The sequence below is a fragment of the Gymnodraco acuticeps genome, unplaced genomic scaffold (genome assembly GCF_902827175.1).
Source record: "Gymnodraco acuticeps unplaced genomic scaffold, fGymAcu1.1, whole genome shotgun sequence".
Classification (NCBI taxonomy): domain Eukaryota; kingdom Metazoa; phylum Chordata; class Actinopteri; order Perciformes; family Bathydraconidae; genus Gymnodraco; species Gymnodraco acuticeps.
This window is the reverse complement of record NW_022991168.1, coordinates 2057611-2075654: the sequence shown is the minus strand read 5'-3', so window position 1 is coordinate 2075654 and position 18044 is coordinate 2057611. Positions and strand designations below refer to the sequence as shown.

The window sequence follows — 18044 nt, the reverse complement described above, 5'->3', positions numbered from 1 at the left end:
TACCCCCATTTGAGAACCACTGGTCTATCTGATAGTGAACTGCAGCAGATACGACCGTTATCGTCCTCGTGTGGCTGGGGCTTATATCTTCACTTCTAAAAGGGGTAAATTAATAATCTTTTTTCTCAAACCTGTGAGTTGGATGTAAAAAAAATTGTCTAGAACACAACCACACCCTTATTAAAAAAAACACACTTTATAAAGTCAGGCAACACTAACCAGGCTTAGTGTGATTCTGTTTATTTGTACCTTACTTTGACCATCCGTTCGCTGTTATTGATCATTGTGGAGAGCAGGCAGACGTTTTGTTTTGTATTATAGCAGCTATCGGATGGAATCAATACATGGGCTGCACAGGTTGTCATGACTCATGTGTTGGGTTCAGAATTCCAGAAAAGACAGACAACTTCTAAGTTTAACTATTTATTGAAAAGAGAGCAAAAGATATACAGTATATTACTTGGCTAATGACTCATCACGTCTTTGGGAATCACAGGCAGCAAAGCTGTAATCTGTAACCACCAAATCCGTCAAGAGCCTCGAACCTCGTGCGACAATACATTTTATTACACAGGGCGTTGCCCCTACATTTATGATTGGTCAAGACTAGCTGAAGAGATACCATGGTTTAGACTTGGTTCTCTTTGGTTGGTGCGCAGACTCAGATAGAGTCTCTATTGATCCTCCAATCAGCATTCGGCCGGCCTATGGAAGTCCCTCCCTACTCTGGCACCATCATATGTAATTTGTTTTTAATGAAGCTTCTACAGAAAAGTGTAATCTTGGTTATACTGATTCCCAGCTATGCGTGGGCGCGGAGCTAACCCAGGCGGCCAAGGTCATAGCCTCAATATCTCAATTGTTTCTACAGTGCCTGCATCTGGCTTCTGCTACTTTCTATTGCAAGCTAAAACTTTCTTCTGACTATTCCCCTCGTTGGTATCTAACTCATCAGAACCTGGGATTAGTGATTGTGTCAGTCTTGTAATGTTATAAAAAAATAGACTCCACACGACTATGACAAGTAGAATCATAATGAAAAATACGCGGGCTTATGCCACAATAGGATCGCAACAAGTTGTCAAGATAGTCAGTTTAGCTTCAGTTGCTATGCTAATATCACCCATGTTATACCAGAGAAACTTTCATAACAGCGTTGTGATGCCAAATAGCGGGCAGCACTGCAGCGGTCGATACATGCCGCTGAAACACATACAATGAACCACGGCACTCTGTTGAGAAGTAGTTATTGAATTGAATCTGGCTTTGTATGATTAAAAGCAACACGATCATCGACCCGACGCCGTTGGGGAGAAAATCAGCGACGTAAATGGTGACGTCATGACGCAGCAGCGGCAGCACCAGTCGGGCTCTGGGCAGTGTGAATACAACGGGGGCTGAAAAGAAAAACCGGTTCCGAACCAGAAAAGCTCTAGCACGGAGCTAGAACGGGAACCGCGTTGGTGTGACACATGAGAAAAATAAAGAGCTTTTTGAACATTAAAGCATGGAGACATGTCACAGTAGAGGCATTGAATACTGAATATGAACATAGGCATAATAGGGCCCCTTTAATAATTGTTTTATCGTTGACTGAATGTGTTGATATAAAGAACATAGTCTTAAACTACAGGCTGATATTTGGAGTTTGGAATAATATAGCAGTAACCTTTATATGAGACGTGTAGGGAACATCTGTGTTTACAACAGAACAGGAACAATAATGTAGGGAAGGCTTAGCCAAACAACCTATCATAAATTCACACACAAACACTACCTTTGGCTAAAATAAAAGGTAAGAAACGATGATTAAAATAAAGACCAAGCATACACATGCATGCACATGCAGCTCACACAAATGTCTCCATTACTCTCTCTTCATTTCACACAAAACCACACACACACAGCCTTTAAACGTGACTTCCCTGCAGAGCGCTTTGTGGATCTAACCTCTTCCTCCTGTCTCTATGATATTGAAACGATGAGTCTAATATAATATAATCTCTGCCTCACAGCAGGGAGCGTGCAGGAATGCAGCGAGATGGAAGAGAAAGAGAATAATTTGCAGGAGGGAAAATATATCGTGGGAGGATGCAGAACATTTTAATCTTTATGTTTCATGAGTGATGTTTCACTTTATAGTAAGATTTACCATTGCTGTTGCATATTTCAGCTTCTCCAGGTTAAGATGTTTTTATAGTGTATTGTTTGTACAGTCTGTCAGCTCCTCAAAGAAAACAGATTCAGTGACAGAGTTTTTATTATCAAAAGGGTCAACCCAACACAGTAAAGTTTAGACAAACTGAAAGAATGCTCTATCGAGCTAAAGATAATTTCAATGTTGGATGATAATTCTATTTATATCACTTTTTGGACTTATTGTACACTTATTGTGAGCGGGCCAATTTATTGGCCAATGGAAGTTAATTATCTTCTGGTTTTAAAGTTAGTAGTCAGCTTCTAACAGAAAAAGGACAAGATGAGCTAGGGCCTTAGGGTGGTGCAGGAATGAGTCCGAAACCCAAAAATACGTTAGCATCTTTGCACGGCCGGGCTCCCCTGTCTGGTCCGGCAGTGGCTCAGTAGGAGCTGGGAATCTTAGGGTCGCCGGTTCAAGTCCCCTACTAGACCTAAAATATGGAGTGTGGAAAGCTACTTGGAGAAGTTCCAGTTCAACTCCTGGACCCTGCCGTGGTGCACTTGAGCAAGGCACCGGACAACCCAATGCATTCATAGTAAGATAAAACCATGGTTTGTGCTGGGTCCATGGCGTCTTAGATACAATGCTGCCCCTGTGGACAAATAAATCCCTGTTTGCACATTAAAATATCTTCCCAAAGGTTTGCCAGACCTTTTGGTCAACAGTTTTTGTTGGTACTTTTTACACTTTTTTTATAGTTTATCAAGAGTGACATTGACATTATGTCTGGAAATATGTTGCTTGCCTCTGAATATATAATGTATTTAACCTTTAAATAAAAATCGAATTTCCTCCATATCTGCTGTATATATGGCATCATAAATGTCACAGAATACTTGATATCCTCAGTAAGGAATATCATTAGTATGTATAAGAGGATTAGACACATCTAGAGGTTAGAAATAATGTGTTTTGTAATGTTAGTACAAAAACTATTTATTTAAGAATTAATTATTTACCCTTAAATAGCTTCAGGTTTAGCAATGCTAATCAGTATAATCAGAATCAAAATATTTAACTAATAAAATGGTAAAAAGATCAGATGTAATGTAATAGAATAAAATATATGTGTATAAACATGACAAGCAAAAGATCGAATAAGAACATTTTGAAATAAAAATGTAAACATATTTATTTAAACACAAGATGTAAGGTAAAAAGTATGGACTTTGTACTTCAATATATATATATATATATATATAATATAACAAAAAAACATGTATATTATAATATATACAGTGTTTTACAGTGCAATAAAGTAATAACCCTAAATCAGGGGTGTCAAACTTAATATCATTGTGGGCCACATTAGCATTATGGTTGCACTCAAAAGGCCGGTTTCAATTTTAGGACTATATAAATATACATATATAAATATTTAATATGTATAAAATAATGTTTTATATTACATGATTGCGTCTGCATTGGATTATTATCGGAGAGGGTAATAACTTCATAATTAACTACGTCTGAAAGCAGAAGAAAGAAAATAATTGAACAAAATTGCAAGTCTCTTCAGTGCGCATGTCACAAAAATTAGATGCATTGTGGGACATGTAGTTTATGGGCAACGCGCTTCTATAAAGCGGCATGTAACCATATAATAAACATTATATTCTTTGCAAGCTCTTGCGGGCCACATAAAATGAAGTCGGGGGGTCCTTGAGTTTGACACCCCTGCCCTAAGTGATATGCTGTTAAAAAATGCACAGTTTATAATGTCTACAAATAATTAAACCCAACCAGAGTTTCCTAAAATACAATAAGACGCTTCAACCATGACGTTGGTTTCAGTGAGTCACGGTGCTGAGGTACGGTGGCTGAGAAGAGCAATCGACAATTACAAAGTGTGAAACACTTTAACAAAGCTTGAGACAAATTGACATTTTATAAAACAAAATTACATTATAAAAACAGTTTTACCAAAGAAAAAACTATTTAATAACTCTGCAACACCACCTGACTTTTCAGACTTCTTACTGCAGTTGCGTACAGAAGAAGATAGGAGAGCTTCTAAGCTTGATCGTATGCATCGTCATTTTGGGGGAACAAAAACAAAATCATCTGTAAATATGCAGCTTGTGCCAGAGGTTTTTCCTTATGATGCAAATGCTAATGTACTCCAGAAGTACATGACAGAAACAGAGGATTTAAGGAAGCAGGTGGCTGAACTAAAAATGCAGCTCAGTAAGAAGGAAGATCAAAGAACACAGCAATACTCTAACAACCCAAATCCAGCCCAGGAATATCCCCGTGCTAAAGCAGCAGCAGATCTTCAAGCGCAGCAAGCAGCAACACATTATCCCAGGCCAAGGGCTTGGTTCTGTTTTAAATGTGGCAATGATGGCCACATAGCAAGACATTGCAAAAATCCACCAAATAAACCCTTGGTAGATCAGAAATACAATGAGTTGAAGGCAAGGCAAAAGGAATGGCAGAGCAAATTCGGCCATTTAAACTGGACCGGGTCGCAGTGGAGGGAATAACTGCACCCAGTGATGAACTGAAATGTCCCATACAAAAACAAGAAAGAGAAACAGTTACCAGTAAAAATAATTCTTCAACTCAGTCATCTGATGTTCTTCTTCCAAGAGGATTGATAGGCCCCAAGTGTACAGCAACTGTCACTATTGAAGGAGTTCAGTGTGAAAGCCTTCTTGATTCCGGTTCCCAAGTGACTACAATTTCAAAGTCATTTCATGAAAACCATCTCTCACATCGACCAATCTTCCCTATTCAAGATCTTTTGGACATAGAGGGCGCTGGTGGTCAAGAAGTGCCTTATCTGGGGTATGTCCAAGCTAACATCCATTTTCCAGAGGATGTCATGGGGAAGGCTGAAAGAGTTGTTACTCTTGCACTTGTTGTGCCTGATCATAGAACAAACATGGATGTTCCTTTGTTGATAGGCACTAATACACTTGACCCTCTGTATGCAAAGTGTGCACAGAACAAGTTTGGAAAGTATAGTTCGAGTTAGGGATGTCCCGATCTCATTTTTTAGCTTCCGATCCGATTCCGATATTTTCATATAGGTTCCGATCCGATCCCGATATTTCCCGATACCGGTTTTCCGATACCCATTTCCGATATCACTTTTTGTGTTGGCAAACAGCATTTAATTTCGTATACATTAAGAAATAGACAGGCACCCAAATAATTTATTAGACGACAAGTGAGCCGGCTCTTTTAAGTGAACGACGGGAGCGGGCTCGCGCCTGCGAAGGTTGTTTTTTTTGCGGAGGGATCTAGATCGGCATGAAGGCACATTATGCAATGTGCAATGTGTACAGTATCCCGCTTATTACATGGCCACATTCTCAACAAAGTAACGACATGACTCCCAATATTAATTGAAATGCTTTTATGGATTTAGAAAATTATTTTATTGATTTAAAAAAGAGTATGTATTGATTTAAATTGACATGCATCCGCTAAGAAAAATAGTCCGTTGTTACCGTTTGAACTAACGTAGCAACGGCAGGAACTGCTTCGATAGTGTTTTTGAGGAGCTTTTTGATTACAGATTTGAAAACATCGTTGCTTGCTTTAAAAGTAGCAGAATTCATGATGTCAAACCTTGGAAAGTATCTAGATATCCCTGCCCTAATGCCAAAGTAACTAGCAACTGAATATGTGTCGCCGTTTGATGTCTATGTCTGGACCGCTGCGTAAAAAGGAGGGTTTCTGCCCCATTACTTCTCTTCTTACTTCTATAAGAATAAAACACGGAGGACGGAGATCTCTTTTTCTCCCCCTCTTCTGAGAGACCAGCAGCTGATCTCAGAGCACGTTTCCCTCTCCTGCAGGGGGGTGTGGTCAGCTGCAGCTCACAGAATCATATATATACTTTATATAGATATGGCCCTACAATATATTGTTCAAATATAGCATGATAGGTAATACAAGACAGAATGATATGATGATCTCCGCGCTACAGCTGCTCCGTGCATGCATGCAGTGACATGTAATATCCAAGGATTAGAGACGGTTGGATGCTGCTGTTTTGAGCACTGCAATATATTTATTTTCACTGTTATTTATTTATGATTATCCTTAGGCTCAGCAAAGATTTGATGGCAGCTGTTGCTGTCTTTTTTTCTATAGTTAATACTGAAATAGAGCCCTGCTGTTTTGTCAGGGCCTTTTCTTTAAATATAATTTTAAAATGTCGATACAGTAGCCCCTTTTTTAAAATAATTGTTATAGGTGTTGCTATTTGCTTTGTGTAGCGTGGTTCTACAAGCAAGTCAGTGCATTCATTGGGTGGGATCAGAGAGTTGGGGTCTGTAAATGCAATGAAAACATTTGGCCACAGCAAATCATTTATATTAAACATGTAATTTTTACTTTTGAATACTTCAGTACAAAGGATGTGTTGAATAATTTAAGTGATATGTGTACACATATAAATCATTCATTAGTCAAAACAGGGCTACATTTCATTTAATTAAAAGGTATAATATGTGGTCAACTGAAGAGCCGTTTGGGAGCCGAAAGCTCTTCTCGGTGAGCCGAGCCAAATGATCCGGCTCACCAAGAAGAGCCGGAATTCCCATCACTACCACGCAGTCTGCGTGATCGGCCTGTAGGGAGGGACGGCCCTGGGTGTGTGTGCTTAAAACGAAGCAGCCTGCAGTTGCTTTTTAGCTGTCTAATGAAGGCAAACACAGCGAAGGCCAGGGCCGGACTGGGACAATAAATCAGGCCGGGAATTATACACCCAGCCAGGCCACTACCAGTTATCTTTTGTGCCATTTTCCTGGATGTATTTGTCAATATATACAGCGTTACTGTGCAAATCTATTTAGGCGTTGCTGTGCACATCTAGGAACCTATCCATGTGAACATATTTTAAGTGGAGGTGGACCTGAAATCCTCTAGGGGGGTCCGGGGACATGCTCCCTTGGTAAGATTTGTTTTAAATGTTGGACTTAAATGCATCAATCTGGTGCACTTTGAGGGGGAAATAAAGAGACAACACCCATATGAAACAGAACTGTATACATTTAAATAATCATAAAATCATAAGTACATGGCCATAACTAATAACATACCATATCCAATATGAAAAAACATTGAAACTTGTTTATTTATTTGTTTTTGGTTCATTTATAGTTGTGAGTGTGTCTGGGCTCCTGAATCAGCCTCACCCGTCTCCCCCCTATCCCCCTGCTCCTCTTTGAGGCAGCAGCAAAGACTAGTTTTAGCTCTCAACAAGTTTATCTTACCTTTTTTCACCAGTTAACATTTTATTTGTTATTATTCATGCATATTTTACTAATCACTCCCCCTTCAAATGGAAATATGTGTTTACATAAAGGGTGACCAAACCGTTTGAGACCCACTGAGAACTTAGACTAAGTTAACTATCTAAACACTCAGTCCTTTACCTCACCTGAGCTGAGGTTATCAGTCTCTCAGTCTGACAGCAGAGGACTCTCTTCCACCTTGTTGACAGCTCATGATATCCGTTAGCGCAGCTAGCTAGCACCAGATGCTAACAACAAGAATACACGTAACCGGTGCGCGCTAGGGGTGTAACGGTATCCGTATTCGTCCCGTACCGTCACGGTTCAGACGTCACGGTTCGGCACACGCAGTCACACGACGAATACGCCTTTTTTTTACGAGTGGGAAAAAAGTCTGTCATTCAGGGCAGTATCCACTACACTATATATAATCCAGGGGGCGGTATTGCGCCTAAAAGCTGTTTGCCAGCCGCCCTTAAACAACAAATGAAGAACAAGAAGAAACACAACAACAAACGAACAAAATACAAGAAGAAGAAAAGTTAGTATGGCGATTTCAGATAACACACAGGAGCTAGAACCCACCTGCTTCTTTTAAATCAGCTGTGTGGGAACATTTCGGGTTCCCTGTGGACTACAATAACGATGAAGTGTGCGAGTGGTGGATCGGACGAGTGGTGGATCGGACGAGGACGGTGTGTCGGCGTTGTTCTACAGTGGTGCGGTATGCTAATGGGAACACACGCCAAACATGCTAAATCATATCAGAAGGCATCACCCAGATTTGCCAATCACCGGAGCCCGGCAAAAGACAACAGCAGTTCAACAGCTGATCCCCGCTGTTTTTAAGAAGCCAATAAACATGAGAGCCGAGAGACGAAAATAAATAACGTAAGCTTTTGGCATATGTTTTTCAACGACTTTGCGCTCTTGAAACACTTTCTTATTATTTATGATGTCATATTTTCAAGACATTCTTTTTAGTTTTACAGCTTGATGAAACCTTTTTGTTTGACATCAACCATTATAGATAATATGGCCATCTGAGTGTACTGTGTATGGTTTGTTTTTAACGGTATGGTTTGTTTTTAACTGTTTAATACAATTATTTATTTTTAAACTGAAACTTGCACTACTGTTCAAACATAAATAACAACAAACCTGGAATTATGCATTTGGGACTTTTTTTTGCTTTTTCTTGTTGTACCGAACCGTACCGAACCGTGACCTCCAAACCGAGGTACGAACCGAACCGTGACTTCTGTGAACCGTTACACCCTTAGTGCGCGCGCTTTCTCTCTCGCTTGCTCGCGCCACACATACACACCCTCCCGAGCTTGAATGACACACAGAGACCAATCGAGGGCTTTAGTGTATGATCTGTATGAAAGTGGCCATGTCGGCAGGCCACATCATATAGACAGCCAGTCACCCTCTGTGAGACAGAGTCAGACCCACATTTGCGCAGCGTTGCGTTCACAATACATACATTAAAAAAAGAAATGCATCAGGCCAGCAGGCCACTTAACAGGCCAGGCCATCGGGAAGCCTCCCAGCCCTCCCGATGGCCAGTCCGGGCCTGGCGAAGGCTGTGTGTAAAAGGCACAGCTCCACTTCTTACTTGGCAAACCTGTAACTTTCTCGTGCGCATCGTGATGAACAAAACCATGTCACTTGGCCCAGGTGGTTTCCACTGAACGGACAAAACATGTTTAACAACCATAAACACACTCGTCCCGTCCATAGGTACTGGTGGTCTATCAGCTTGCACGTCACTTCTGGTATGATGGGCATTTCCTTTCCGGTTTGATTCTCTAGTTTGTTAAAGTGTTTCGGGAAATGTTAAAGTATTTCAACACTTGTAAATTTGTCTCAGTTTTTCGCTAATGTAATTTTGTTTTTATAAAATGTAATTTTGTTTTTATAAAATGTAATTTTGTTTTATAAAATGCAAATTTGTCTCTAGCTTTGTAAAAGTGTTTTGCATCTTGTTAATTTGTTTTTGTTAATGTTAAAGTGTTTTAGAAAATATAATTTTGTTTTAGAAAATGTAAATTTGTCTCAAGCTTTGTTAAAGTGTTTCACACTTTGTAATTGTCGATTGCACTTCTCAGCCACCGTACTGAGGGCATCTCTCCGACATATCCTCTCACCTCAGCTGTCTGGCCCGTCCTGCAGGTGTACCTTACACACTGCTGTCCTCTCTTCTCTTATTCATGTAGTTACACTGCGGATCTCTTTCTCCGGCTCACTCCGTCTCCCGTCCCGACCCCCAACCTCTGGTGAAGGAGAGCAGGTAACTGAAGACCTTGGCCGACAAAGTGACAACAGAGTCACAGACTGGAGCCTCTGTTTCTAAAAAAAATAAATGATTAATGACCTTCAGCTTACACTTTAGTTTTAGCTAGTTTTTCCAACATATTCAGTATGTATACAGAAAAGGTACATAAAACAAAATGAGTTGAACGGGAAGGCAAAAGCTAACTTACAAAGAAAATAGCCCTCGCAAGTCCTCAAATTTCACAGTTTTTGGTCAAGGACCTCAAATATTTTGGCAAATCAACTACACAAATAAATATTTAATAAAATAAAATATTGGTAACACTTTATATTAAGGTACACAAATTCACCATAAACAAGTTGTTAATTAACATGCATATTAGCAGTATATTGGCTCTTTATTAGTCATTGTAAAACACTTATTAATGCCTTATTCTTCATGACCATATTCTACAAGTAATAGGCCATTAGTTGAGTTTTTCCTCAATAACCCTCTAATTAGTTCTTATTTATTGCAAGTATGGAAGTTGTTGTACATAAGTTTTGGTCTTAATATGCACTGCTCAATATGGGCCTAATAAGGCAGTAGGACCACAAGAATAGTAATTCTCCCATAATAACACTTAACAAATATGATATAAACTTATGTAATAAGACATGAAACTATAAGTGTTAATTGTGTCTAAATAAAGAAACTTGACATGTTCAATCAATCAATGTTTATGTGTATAGCCCAATATCACATATTTCCTTGCTGTGTGATAAAACTGAACGTTTCAGAGTGGCCTTTTATTGTGGCCAGCCTAAGGCACACCTGTGCAATCAGCATCTTGATATGCCACACCTGTGAGGTGGGATGGATTATCTCGTCAAAGGAGAAGTGCTCACTATCACAGATTCTTTCAGATTTTTGAACAATATTTGAGAGAAATGGTTATTTTGTGTAAATAGAAAATGTTTTATATCTTTGAGTTCATCTCATGAAAAATGGGAGCAAAAACAAAAGTGTTGCATTTATATTTTTGTTCAGTGTAATTAGAGGGTTATTGAGGAAAAACTCTCAACTAATGGCTTATTACTTGTAGAATATGGTCATGTAGAATAATAAAGAGCCAATATACTGCTAATATGCATGTTAATTAACAACTAGTTGATAGTGAATTTGTGTACCTTAATATAAAGTGTTACCAAAATATTACGGCCCGTCTACACTACAGGCATCGAAAAATGCTTTCAACGCTTCACCCATTCATTTGAACGGGGTGATGTAGAAGATTTTTAAACTTCGCCGAACTGCATTGTGGGGAGCATGGCTTTGCAAGCATCACGAGCATCTATCGGCATCAAAAGTTGAATAATGTTCAACTTTTGAGGCTCGATGCTTGGCATCAGCCAATCAAATCCCGTTTATGCAATTCCCGCCAGTACAAGCGCTAGCCAATCAAACCGCGTGTATGCTGATACCGCAGGTCTTGACTATTTTCCATATGTCATAAAATGGAGGATAAATTAATCATTGCCGTGGCAAATGTCCCAGTCCTGTATGACTGTACTCTGTTCACCTACCGGGACCTAAACCGGAGGAACCAGGTGGCGAAACTGGTAGGTTTTCAACTGTTTGGGGAGTTTATATCCAGTTTACTTCGTTTTAACATTGAATGGACAGCTAGTAATGTAGCATAACATATCATATATATTAATATAATAATAAAAAAATAAAATTATAATATATATAATATAATAAGTATAAGCATAATATATAACATATAATACATGCACAGCTATCAAGCATAGACAGTATATTTAGCCAGCATGGAATGTAGCATAAAAATAGCATTCATTAATGGAGGAATAATTTAGTAAATTCAAGAAATTAACTTTATTATTTATTAACTTTATTATTTCATTTCATTTTATTAGAGGATGTGTGCAAAAAGAGATGGAAGACTTTGAGGGACAGGTTCCGCAAGGAGAAGAATATGGAGAAGGAGGCAAAAAGAAGCGGGGCAGGGTCTGAAGGGGGGTACAAGCCCTGGCGTTTCATGGCAGTGATGTTTTTTTTTAACCCCATTCATCATAGACCGTGAGACGTCCAGCAATGTCCCCCAGCAGACCCTGCCTCCATCCACCCTGGTGGCAGAGGAAGAGAGCCAGGTAGAGAGTGAACCAGCCAGCCAGTCAGTCCACCAGTCAGCCAGCAGCAGCCAGCCAGGAGGAGAATGCTGAGGTCCGGGGCAAAAACGGGGGAGGGAGATGGAGATGTCCCCGTTCGAACAAAGTCTGCTGTCAGCAATTACCCAGCAATTGCCCAGCCAATAGTGGAGGAGGACGAGGACTTGCAATTTTTTAAGAGCCTCTTGCCCACCATGAGGCTGATGACAAGGGGACAGAGGGCAAGAGTCCGCCTCGGGATACACCAGTTAATTTTTGACGTGGACCAGGACAATTTATAATTTAATAATTGTTTCACACATACTGATCCACATTACATTTTTTTACACTCATCACTCATCACACACACTTCACTCACAACATTACCAAATAAAACATTATTTAAAGTATGTTATGTTACTGTGTCTTCACTTGTTCATGTGGTTTGTCAGTTGCAACATACTGTACCAGAAGCTTCATGTATGTCGGTATATATAATGTGCTTTCTTCTGTAATTGGTCATGTGAAAACCTATTGAAATTATGAGTGGTTTATTAGTAAAAACAGGGCTGAAAGAAAAAGGTTGTTAGTCATATCATAATATAATAATATCAATTCAAGAAACATGTTTATTAGGAATGTTTGATTTTAAAATGGCTCATTTGGAATATTTGCTCTTTAAAGAAAATGGGTAGCTCTTAAAAGAGCTTTTGGTTTGGAGGAGCCATGGTGACCCTACACCACTTTATGCTGCCATGACACTACACCCTCCTCATTCAAATAGGAGCAGAGGGTCTCCCGCAGTTGGATGGATCGGCTTGTGGCGTTGTTTGAGCCCATCCTAGGTGCATCGCGCAGGGTTGGAGCTTCATCACTCGACTCTGCGACGACAGGGACGACAGGTGTGCGTGATGGCCTTCCTATTGTCTTCCTGCGGAGGAAGTTGTGCAACACACAGGTGGCCTTCACACACAACTCTGTTACCTCCGGGCTGGTGGTGATGACACGCCGGAACATTCCCCACTGGGATGAGAGGATGCCAAACGCACATTCAACAACCAACCTGGCCCGGCTGAGGCGGTAATTGAACAGCCTCCTTTCACGCGTGAGCTGACGTCCAGGGAACGGACGCAGCAGGTTGTCCAGCAGCGGAAAAGCCTCATCCCCAACAAACACATGGGGAAGAAGGCCCAGCCGCTCTGCTCCTGGGATGACGGTGTCAGGTGGTAGCTGCAGACTGCCATCTCGGAGGCTCTCTCCAAAAGCGGAATTCCGCAGGCTCCCACCGTCGCTGCTCCTTCCAAAACCTCCAACATCCATTACCCTGAAGAGGTACTGGGCATCCACTACAGCCAGTAGTACAAAGGAGTGGGTGGACTTGTAGTTGAAGTACAGGGACCCAGAATTTGCCGGAGCCTGGATCACCACGTGCTTCCCATCAATGGCACCAACACAATTCGGAAAGTTCCAGCGCTGCTGAAACTCTGCAGCGATGGCTCTCCAGTCCTCCGTCTGTGGTACCGGCATAGTCTCTTCGACCAGCGCGGTCCAGATGGCACCCGCAACCTCCTTCACGATGACAGCCACTGTTGCATGCCCGACCCGATAGCTGAATGCTATGGTGCTGTACGAGTCACCGGTTGAAAAAAGTAATATACATGATTTTTTTTTTTAAATGTCATACGCCACGCAGACACAGATCCCCCCCCCCACACACACACACCACAGACACACACACCACAGACACACACACACCACCACACACACACATACACACACATACCACAGACACACACACAGACCACATACACACACACACCACAGACACACATCACAGACACACACACACACACACACATACCACAGACACACACACACACACCACAGACACACACAGACAGACACACACAGACCACAGACACACACATACCACAGACACACTCACACACAGACCACAGACCACAGACACACACACACCACAGACACACACACACACATACCACAGACACACACATACCACAGACACACACACACACAGACCACAGACACACAAACATTGCATGCATTCTCTCTCTTTATATACAGAGTCATATTAAAGAAGTAGAAATACACAAAACGTACCGTAGGCAGATGGCGAGTCGCTCGGCGGGTCCGATTGACAAACGCATACGGGTGTCTGCCTTTGCAATCAGTGGACTGACTTTTCCGAGCAACTCGTCAAACACGTCTTTGCTCATCCTGAAGTACTGCTGAAACAGTACACCATCCAGGCGGAGCTCTTGGACAAGAACGTGGTATTCCCCCGTTGCAGACGTTTTCTGAGTATCGGATGTACTGTACCCTACAGTGACGCACAATACGTGGCCTCCTGCGAGACATTGCATAAACCAACGCTACCCTTGCTACAAAACCGGCATCCATTTTGGCAATAGTGGAGAAGAAGCGGGCTTTTTTTTGCTTTGTATGCAAGCGGCAAACTGTGGGGTAGAGCCGGGAAGCCAATACGGAAGTGCCACACACTGCAGTTCATATATTGGCCGATAGGCGATGGCTGCAGAAAGGAGCAATTTCCATAGAGCCCCATGTTAAAATGCCCGATTTTACAGCAGAAAAAAACATGTTTCTACCCCTGGCTCCATACATTTTATTATCGATATAGTTAGATTCCACCTTCATGATTATGGATCTGTGAGTGAATTGTTTTCTAACGCGACCCTTTATATTTATATTAGGTCTTAAAGTTTGTGCATACATTAGGGCGTGGTCACTTTGATTGACAGATACGTGCCTCACTGTCAGCTAACAGCAACTTTTCCAATCTGCTAGGCTACAACCATAGAGGCTACAACGTTAGTTAGTTGTAGTTACTGTACTTGATCCTTTAGCTGTGTTCGTGGTGATCGTGCCTGTTAGGGAATATTGTTACAAATACCAGATAATTAAAATGTTGTGCTGTGCGCTTGAATGTACTAACAGATCTTCCAAGAAGTGTACTTTCAGCTTTTTTCGGTGAGTAAAATGATAATATTATACATGTTAACCCCGTTAGCAGGTGTTTGTGTGCTTGTTAGCTTAGCCTGTTATGTAGCTTATTAGCCAGCTAAGGACGTAACCCTTTATACATATATACAGTTTAGTTTATGATTCAGCCTTGGGTAAGACTTTTATACTATATGGCTATGACGCCCATAATGCTAAACGGGAGCAAATGTTAAAAGGGGTGGGCCGCCGGAGTCCAACGGGCCTGCAGGGTGCTAGCTCGCTAGCGCGTCCCGGCGGCCGTAGCTAGCACCCTGGGGCTCCGTTAGCTTCGGCCAGCGGCGGAGTCCGGCGTTATAACTGGAGATCAAGGAATGCATCGTAACGCGGACTTGGTTCGCCTGCAGCCCGCTGTAGTATTAGCTAAATAAATGATGTTGAGCAAGGCTTATTAACCCTTAAAGGCCGAGCGAGCCGCCCGCGGCTTCAAAGAGGTAGCGTTCTAAAATGCTTAATAACTTTTTAACCGCTAATCCTATCCATCTGATTTAAAAAGTGAGGTAAAGCGGCTATTCTAGGCTTTTTGCTGGTATCACTATGTCCTTTTCCGGGATTCAGAGGCTCCGACGTGATCGGGGCAACGTTATCACATTTTACAGCCTTGATTCGTCAAGGAGACCCACGCGGCCCCTCTGTCTGAGCCAAACAGCAAAGGTTTTAGACTAAGTCCCACCCCCCTGTGTCCGGATAGGTTTAAAATGTAAAGGTCCAGGCAAACCTCTGCCCATGCTACCATCTTCTCGACCAATCAACATAGGTTGCTGTGTATGTTTTTGGCGGCGGGAGATAAACAAAGAGAAACAGAGAGACGAGAGAGTAATACTAAAGAAGAGTAATTCTGCCAGCGTAAGAGAAATAAATACAACACGAGATATCTAGATACAGTCACACACACACACAAATACACATACATACACACACACACATATCCCAAGACAAATTCAAACCAACATGTCAAAACGGCGTTACACTACGGAAGAAGCCGTAGAATGTATTTTGTCTGGCGGACCGCTTAGCGATGCAGCGGTGGATTCCTCAGATTCTGAAGCTGACAACTGGCAAGGAAGAGGAGTATGATCACGGGATTGATCCCTTCGAAGATAAAAAAGTGAGTAACTTTGCTTATTTCTTATTGTTTGTGTTGCATTTATCGGTTGTTGTTTCTGTATAACGCCGAAAATAATTAGTCCTAAGAGTTTTTATAATGGATGGCCATTTGCCGTAATTGTGTCATAAAGTGAAGTCCTGAGCTCAAGATTCACTATCAATAGAGGCTACTATTTATTTCAGTAAAAAAACGTCAAGCAATACCTTTCATTTATTGCCTCATTCCGCTTGCCCTCTTTGGTTGTTTGTTATGAGGTCTAATGTTATTATATTCATTGCATTACAATTCAGTTACTGATTCCATCAACTAGTAATGTTAGCAGAGGGATAAAGTGTGAATCAAATCAAAAGTTGAGACTGTGTTTAGAAAACAGATAGGATGACACTGGAGAAATAAAAGCAATAAAGGAAATAAAATAAATTCAGACATTTATATCTGTATATTTTCCTCCCTTTTATTTTAGTCCAGAGGATGAGAGAGGGGATGCACAAGCCCCTGTCCCCATCAGTAGGCCTCCTTCAAACCGAGAGGGAAAAGAATGTGGCCAGGAGGGTGCAGCATCCAGAAAAAAGGCCAAACCAATGCCAGCCCCCCTGACAGTGAAAGGGAGAGGAAGAGGAACAGGGAAAAAAACATCTCTGACCCCAGAAGAGCCAGGAGCTGTTTGGAACGGACCTGAGGTGCCAGATACTGCCCAACAACTACCACACTTTTGCCCGAAAAGAGCCCCTGGAGTCCAAGGTTTTGTTGGTGTGGAGTATACTCCTGCACAAATATTTAGAAATTGTTTTAACAACCAAGCTGTAAATATCATCTGCAAGAACACAAACAAAAATGCTGAAAAGGAGCAGGCTAAGGGGGAAAAGTTTGTTTGGGAAAGCCGGTAAAATTCCTCATGTATGTCGGCCTTATGGCACTTCTAAAACTGCTAAAAGTAAGTGACTACTGGAGGAAGGAATCACACCTGAGTGTTCTCTTTCCTGCTCCTGTCATGACAAGAGACAGGTTCATGGCAATCAGCAGAGCTGTACATCTGAGCGACCCAGACCATGATGAATGTGGATACATTTCCTTTGCTCTTTATATATTTTTCTAATATTTTGGTTATAGTTTGAAGATCATTTGCTCTTTGTACTTTTGCACTTTCTATATATTCCTAATACTTTGTTTATAGTTTTAATATAATTTGCACTTTGTTAATTTGCACTTTGAATTTGTTTCACTGTTTGTGTTTGTATTTCAATGTTCAAATGATAATATATATCTCTGAAACAAGTTATTTTTGTTGCAATGTCATCTGTTATGGTTTAATTGTTTACTCTCAACCTTTTTTTGACAGAAGAAACATGATCAGTCATTTAAATATGGAAATACATTTCGTTTTAATTATTCCATATGATCCTAGGCGTTTTTCACTGAAAAACGCCTAGGATAATATTGTAATAAATAGCTGTAACTTGCTCAGGGAACATAATATGCAGATGAAATTTAATTTGAAAGCCTAAAACATCTAAATGCAGCTTTGTAAATAATAAAAAAGAAAATCCCTATGTTCCTGGCGGAGTAAACAGTAAAAAAACACAACATTTGTACTGGCGTTTTTGAAAAGTGCTGGTAAATTCAGCCATTATCACACAAAGTTATGGTAAAATTTGGACTTCAAATTAGCCAGACTTGAACTAGAGGTTCTCCTGAATCAAATGAGGTAAGGCACTTGATGCTGACTGCAAGAAAAGGTTAGAACAGGTTAGGAGAAACAAATAAATACAGGAGAGTCAGGCAGGCGAAAATTCTGTCTAGGTCTTTAAGGGTTAAGCTGAACACCGCCACAATTATTCTGCTATGTATCGGTACTTATTTTATTTTATTAACGTGTGAATGACAAGCATTAAGAATAATACCAAATAGCTAATTATCGTGCAGATTGTCTCGTTTGATTATGAATGTAACGTTTATATAGTGGAACTACACTGTTTTATCAAAACCAAAGTGCCACGCAGTGACTTGGTATGCA

At 40.9% G+C, this 18044-nt stretch overlaps 2 long non-coding RNA genes across 2 annotated transcripts; both read left to right on the top strand.

The window, feature by feature from the left end:
- The first annotated feature begins 8120 nt into the window (after positions 1 to 8120).
- On the top strand, positions 8121 to 11969 carry LOC117560665. Its single transcript, XR_004571207.1, has 3 exons — positions 8121 to 8176; positions 9675 to 9748; positions 11813 to 11969. It is a non-coding gene; the product is annotated as an uncharacterized LOC117560665 (long non-coding RNA).
- A 3391-nt stretch (positions 11970 to 15360) lies between these two features.
- On the top strand, positions 15361 to 16903 carry LOC117560664. The gene is made up of 2 exons (XR_004571206.1): positions 15361 to 16030; positions 16494 to 16903. It is a non-coding gene; the product is annotated as an uncharacterized LOC117560664 (long non-coding RNA).
- The last annotated feature ends 1141 nt before the right edge of the window (positions 16904 to 18044 follow it).